Source organism: Solenopsis invicta, chromosome 14 (genome assembly GCF_016802725.1).
Source record: "Solenopsis invicta isolate M01_SB chromosome 14, UNIL_Sinv_3.0, whole genome shotgun sequence".
Taxonomy (NCBI): domain Eukaryota; kingdom Metazoa; phylum Arthropoda; class Insecta; order Hymenoptera; family Formicidae; genus Solenopsis; species Solenopsis invicta.
In genome coordinates this window covers 11,615,212-11,621,667 of record NC_052677.1, presented here as the reverse complement: position 1 = coordinate 11,621,667, position 6,456 = coordinate 11,615,212, and the positions used below count along the sequence as shown (strand labels likewise).

Genomic DNA, 6,456 nt, shown 5'->3' with positions numbered 1-6,456 from the left:
GCCATCTTACCTTTCCCACTGGTACGCACACTCCACCGTCGCTGCCACCGCCACCACCACCACCACCACCACCATCCGCTGCCGCCGCCGCCGCCGTCGCCGTCCGTCGTCGTCGTCGTCGTCGTCGTCGTTGTCGTCGTCGTCACGTCACCACCACCACCACCACCACCACCACCACTACCATCATCACCATCACCACCACCACCACCACCACCCACCACCTCCACCGCCGACACCGCTGGCGTTGCTGCTACGTCGAGCATATTTTTGCGGGGGTAGGAGATGCGGGAGATAGAAATAGAAACATATACGAGTCAGACGAGGATGGAACGTGAAATGGTAGGGAGAATGCGAGCACAGCGTTTGCGCGAGAGAGTAGAGCGGCAACGGGCGGGTCAGAGGGGCCAGCACGCGGAAAACATGCGCGCGAAAGAGAGGAGCGTGAGAGGATAGCCGAAGGGTCGAGCGAGAAGGACCTAATCTATGTATGTGCGTGTGCACGCGCGCGCGGATGTGTGTGTGTGTGTGTGTGTGTGTGTGTGTGTGTGTGTGTGTGTGTGTGTGTGTGGAGAGGGGAACGGTCGGGGAACCCGTTGGTGGTGCTCCAGACCCCTCCGCCGATGCTGTATATATGTATGTATGTACGTACGTGGGAGTTCATACGGGCGTCTATGTGTATACGCATGTGAAAGGATGTACTGGCTGTGGTTGTCTCCCGTACTCGCGCGCTCCCTCTTGCCCGAGGCGTGTGTATTAGGGGAGTCACACGACTCCATCCTCTGTGTACAAACGTACGTTCGCGTATATTACGCATATACGCATGGCGAGTCGGCGAGAGGGCGAGAGATGGGAAAGAGGATCCAAAAATACACATGTCTTTCACTTCCGTCTTTCTCTTTGCGGAAGTTGTATCGCTTCTCGCGTCGCTTGTAAAACCGCGGAGAAACCATGTATCGCTCTCGTAGCCGCTCGCCTCGTCGCTTCCCCGCAATTCGACCGCACCCTCTCCGCTGCTGGCCGCTTTCCCCGGTCATTCTGTCCGCCGCCTCGTCGGAGAGGGTTGCGCGCGACCGATCGTCAGCGGAGATAGCCGAAGGCGAACGAGCACGCGAGAGTGGTGGCTGGATGGCGGGTGAGGACCCGAGGTCGTCGCGGACGCACTCGCTCATAGGGGTGAGTTTCGAGTTCCACGTACCGTTCGCTGTCGGAGCCAAGTTTTGGGCCGGGTTCTCGTAAACTCCAAGCTATTGTCCTTCCAGTCATTGGGCAGGCCCGTGGTTAGGGATGGGCGCTACGAATAACTAATATTGGGGTCGATAGGATGCCTCGCGAGTTGCAAACTTCATCCGAAGCCCAGATAATGGAAATTGCACCAAGAACGTTGATGGTTTCAATTCGAGGCATCGATATTAAGTTTACGGTTTACGCGCGAGTCTACGTATATATTTAGTATCTAATTGAGATGCTTATTTCTAGCGACCAACAATATTAGGAGCCCGAATATTAGGAACCTGACGATTCAGTTTGGAAGTCTTGAACACGTATACTCCCTCTCTCTCTTTTCCGTCTTTCGCCTCGCCCGCATCATCTTTTCCCTCGTACGACTCCAATTTCATCGAGTCGCCCTTTCATTCCTCCCCTCATCTCATCCTTGCCAACGTGACGCTTCTCGGCATTCGCCTCAACCTCCGTCGCCCGGATCGCGAACAGCGTATGTTTAATTCATGCGGCGCGTTATGCACGCGAGCCAGAGAGGGCTCCTTGTTTTTCCATCGCCTTGTCCTTCACGTTTTGATTTCCCGGCACGATGATGAAGCGGCCGTCCGTGCGTTCCTGCGTCTCATCCTTTCTCCTCTTTGTTTGTCCGTCACCCTCCCTCTTCGGCCAGTCGACGATGACGACGACGACGACGACGACGACGACGCGTACGCAGCACAGTTGTATGTCAACCGACTTCCCCGCACTTTCCGTCGCGAGTCTGAAATTATTGCTCGCAGCGTTCATACCGGTCGCTCTCTCTTGTTCTCTGGAAATTTTGTACAAAGTCCTCTCTCCTCGTGCCACACCGCTTGCCAGGAGGCCGCGCGGAATTCGAGGCTCGGAGAGCTTTTCAGGTGCAGCTAAATTTTCGTCCGAACCGCCGAACGATGCAGACGCTGCGGCAATTTAGAGAAGGCACGAATACCGGGATGCGTTCTTTGATGTTAGGATATTCCGCGAGTCGGTTTCCAATCGCGTGACCGAGAGCCGGAGCGGAAACCTTTGCGTGCCGTCAAATTGCGAGCGAACGAATATGCATATAATTATACAATGCGCGCCGTTTGCGCTTTCTTCGCGAGCATGCCAGCGGTATGATGGTTACGCTTATTCGCATTATTACATTTCTTTCTGCAACTCTCGATAAAGTTGAGCTTTTACGATTTGTGCTCGTTTGACCAATTTTGCGATCGTTTGTAACTTGTTTTCGGTCTAAATAGCTGGAAAATGCCTCTCGCTGTTAACGGACCGGCATTTTCGGGGAACTGTCGACAATTTTCCCCAACTTCAACGGCGCGCATACAATGCATAATTTAAATACCAAAATAACTTTACGCATTACCGTCTATGTATATGCATTTGCTGGAGGAGGAAGTAGCAGGGTGAAACCTAAAGTCTTGGGTCATCGAATAACATGAATCGAAGGTAACGGTTCTAACTGTATTTATAAGTGCATAAACTTGCGACACTCCGTCTCGTCTAACATTATAAGTTTTCAGCATTTGGGAAAGTGTGTTTGTAACAGTGACGTTCCTTACTGGATCGCTTTCTAGGTAACAGGCGACGGTTACAGAACGAACAAAGGGGGAATTCCGGGTGTAGGGGAGAAACAGAAGTGTAACGCTAGTACCCAGGTCACGAAATAATTTGCAACGCATATGATCATGTGTATTATCATGCAGATAGCGTCGAGTCTTTTCGGCTCAGCATTATGCATGGAATCTCATTATCGAGCACTCTACATTAAAGCGCGTCTAATCGAAATTTCGTTAAGATAAAATCGGTTTAAAAATAGAGACGCTCCGCGTCGAGGCGAAACCCCGAGTATGCGCCGTCTTTTTTTTACGTCGGAAACGTAACGCCAGCGCCAACGTCTATTCGCGGCTATTGATACGTTGATTGAGAGACGCCCGGACTACTTTAGGATACGATTTAAATCTTAATTAACGAATTCTCGCACAGCCCGCTGGAGAGCGATCGACCGTGATCTTTCGGTAATCGAGAGGGTGAGAATTAATTTTCCGCCGGGCGGCTTCTCTCCTGCGCAAAATTCGACGAATAAAGTGAGGCGTGAGCTAACACGCGTATGAAATTCAAATTAACTGTGAAACTCAAATTAACTGTAATGTAGCGCAACTATTTATAGTCTCTCCTGCAGTTTTCTGTTTTAAATAACCGAAAATGCCATTAAGATTTACGAGAAACGATATAATATCCTGGTTTCAGTCAACTTCTGTTTACTACGAGACGTCTTATCATAAACGTGGAAACTCTGAAGAATCTTTCAGAGGTTCGCCAGAACGCTTTGCGACCAGAATGATTATAAGGATTCTCCTTTCGTCGCATTGGACGATCGAACATATCTTTCCATTTTGTCGTCATAGAAACGGCGTACGAGAGGAGATTTCGCCGATTCGTTTTTCTCCGAGAATAGCAACGTTATACGCGATCGCGCCGAGAAGGAGGACGTTATAGCCAAAATGACAGGAATCCGCGATTGACGCGGATCATTCGTATCGTGCGGATCATTCGTATCGTTCGCATTAATCTTGTCGCGTCGGAAAAGGTTATTTTTCGTGGCAAAAACCCATTTGTTTGCTAAAACAGACCATGAAATTTGAAGCGGCCTGTGTTTTATTCGGAATTCATCGGGTGAAAGTCTCCTCGGTTGTATTGAGTTACATCCCGTAAAGCTCGTTCTATTGCAGCGCGCGTCGCCCACCTACTCGGAAAGTCGTAATTTCGGCAAAATAAAACGACGGACGTCGATACGACGTGGTCGGCTGTATAAAGCGCCGCTGAAAATTGTCATAACGTGCCGGCCGGATAAGGTCGCGGTGAGCGCGCATCCGCTCGAATTTTCTCGCGCTTGACCCATTTTTGTCCGGCTCCCGAGGAACGCGCGTACGAGGCCATTATTATTTCTTCGGAATTTCATTAATTCCCACCTTCGTCAGATTTTCCAATGGTTTTCAGCGCATTGCCCCTCATCTGCACTTCCTTCTTCTCCTCTTCTTCCCCCGATATCGCATTTTCATAATTTCTATGGGATCGAGTTGGATATCTCGTTCGAGCAGCTGGGATTGAGATGTACAGCGTTATTCAAAATAATTTTCATGGTTTTATGAATTTGTTATAGGTAGTGTATTTTTTTTTTTTTTTTTGTACACAACATTGAGAGAACAAATTGTAGTAGTGGCAACTATAAGGAAACAACTATACAAGTTTTGTTAGTAGAATTTTAATATATAGTTTAATGGACTATATTATATTTACTGCAGCTAAATTATATAATGTAATATATTACAACTATTATTTATTAGTTCTCTTAACCATTAACTTAGTTGCAATAATTATAATATAGTTTACTTAACTATATATATTACAATTCTATTAAGAAAATTTGATATGGTTGTCCTATTATAGTTGCCACCACTACAAGTTTTTCCTCTCACTTCTCGGTGAATACGAGCTAAAAACTTATCGAAATTTAAAAAAATAAAGGCTTTTCTGAGTTTATTCTTTTTTTTCTTAGTCAACAATAAAAAAATTTTGCTCACGAATGCGCGAATTTTGGACCTGAAATTAATTGCAAAGAAGAAAACATAAAAAAATTTGATTTATAATGATTTTTGCAGCAAAAATTATTATATTTTGCTACAGTTTTAAATAAAAACTTTTAAACAATTAAATGAATCTAAATGAATTTTTGCACAAATATTTATTAGAGTTTTAACAGTATGTGTAAAATTTTTATTTAATTGGTAAAATGCTACTTCAAATTTGTAAATAAGTACTGCAAAATGCTATTTTACGTACGAATCAAGAGTAATCAAAATATTAATTAACTTTTTTGTGTTCAAATTTCATACATAAATTTTACACTCAAACATAATGCTAGAATATTTTATGAAATTTTTATACTTTTGGTAATATTTTGAGATATGATCCATACATCCTTAACAATTATAACCATACTGATAGATAACGAAACTCTTAAAGAGAGGATTTTATTTCAAGCTTTACGCTATTTAGTAGCTTACATATTTGCAAGATGACGCCTGACAGTAAAGAGAAAGTTTTTTGTCTCTCTTGGCTCTCTCTCTCTCTCTCTCTCTCTCTCTTTCCTCGAATTTCATCAACGTCAGACCGTTACCATTGTCCACCTTTGCACGAAATTTGGGGAGGCTCGGAGGGCCGTGCAGTGGTGCTACTGGACAGTGGTAACGGCGGCTGACTGATGAAATTCGAGAACACAAAAAGAGCTTTGCTATCCACCGAGGTGGCTGTAATTGCCATATGTTAGAGGCGCTACCTACAGAAAATTCATGATTTCACTCCCCGACAATCATTTTGATTTACAGGTAGGCAAAAGCATTCGTTACAGCATCGAGCGTGCGTGCTACTTAAAACTTATTCGTTCGACTGTCATTTGTCACAGTTCCCATCATTAAGAACTGTATTACGTAATCGTACTTTTTTTCCGAGAACGACAATAGAAATAATTGACGATTTGTAACAATTTACGACTCGTTCTCGCTTTCGCAAAATACAATCGCACTCGAAATTGCGAAAGCGCATGCAGAATGCACGCGGACGGTATTGTGCGTTTTTCCATTTCGTTTCGGAATTTTATTTAACGAATGTGCGCCAAGTTCTAATTAAATTAAAATCATTATCGTATCCCTTTGAGGCTGCGGTATCATTTCTCCGCAAACGAGCGTACCGTAATGATACACAACAAACGTTGCGGCATTGTGTACGGCGCGGCACCGAGATGTCACAATACGGACACGCGGAAGCGCAATAACGGCCCTTTGAATTTACTTCCGGAACGGAAACGCACCAGCTGCACTGAGCGAGACGCGAGTTGGCAATTGGGACGGAAATAAGTGGCATACACCAAAGCGAACAAATGAAAACGCGGGGAATAAATTCATTTGGAATGGCGCGGCGTGCACGCGTGATTCTTTTTTTTTTTTCACGAAGCTCAGTAACTCCGACATTGTAAGTCGCGTCGATAAATCTCGAGGGAAATAATCGTAAATTTCGTACAGGCGCTGGCTGCTCCTCCGATTCGAAATCGCGCGGCGAGTCGCGACGCGGCTCAGCTTGGATTAGAAAGCCACGCACGGCTTGCGTTCTGTTGTAACGCGTGTGCTCCGGTTTGCTCTATTTCGCCCGGCGCGGCATGGATGG

The 6,456-nt window shown here is 45.8% G+C and overlaps 1 protein-coding gene across 1 annotated transcript in view; it reads left to right on the top strand.

Annotated features, from left to right (window-relative positions):
• Positions 1-6,456, top strand: part of LOC105201705 (MICAL-like protein 1) — a 77,088-nt gene that overhangs the window by 22,779 nt on the left and 47,853 nt on the right. The gene's annotated exons all lie outside the window — the stretch shown is intronic.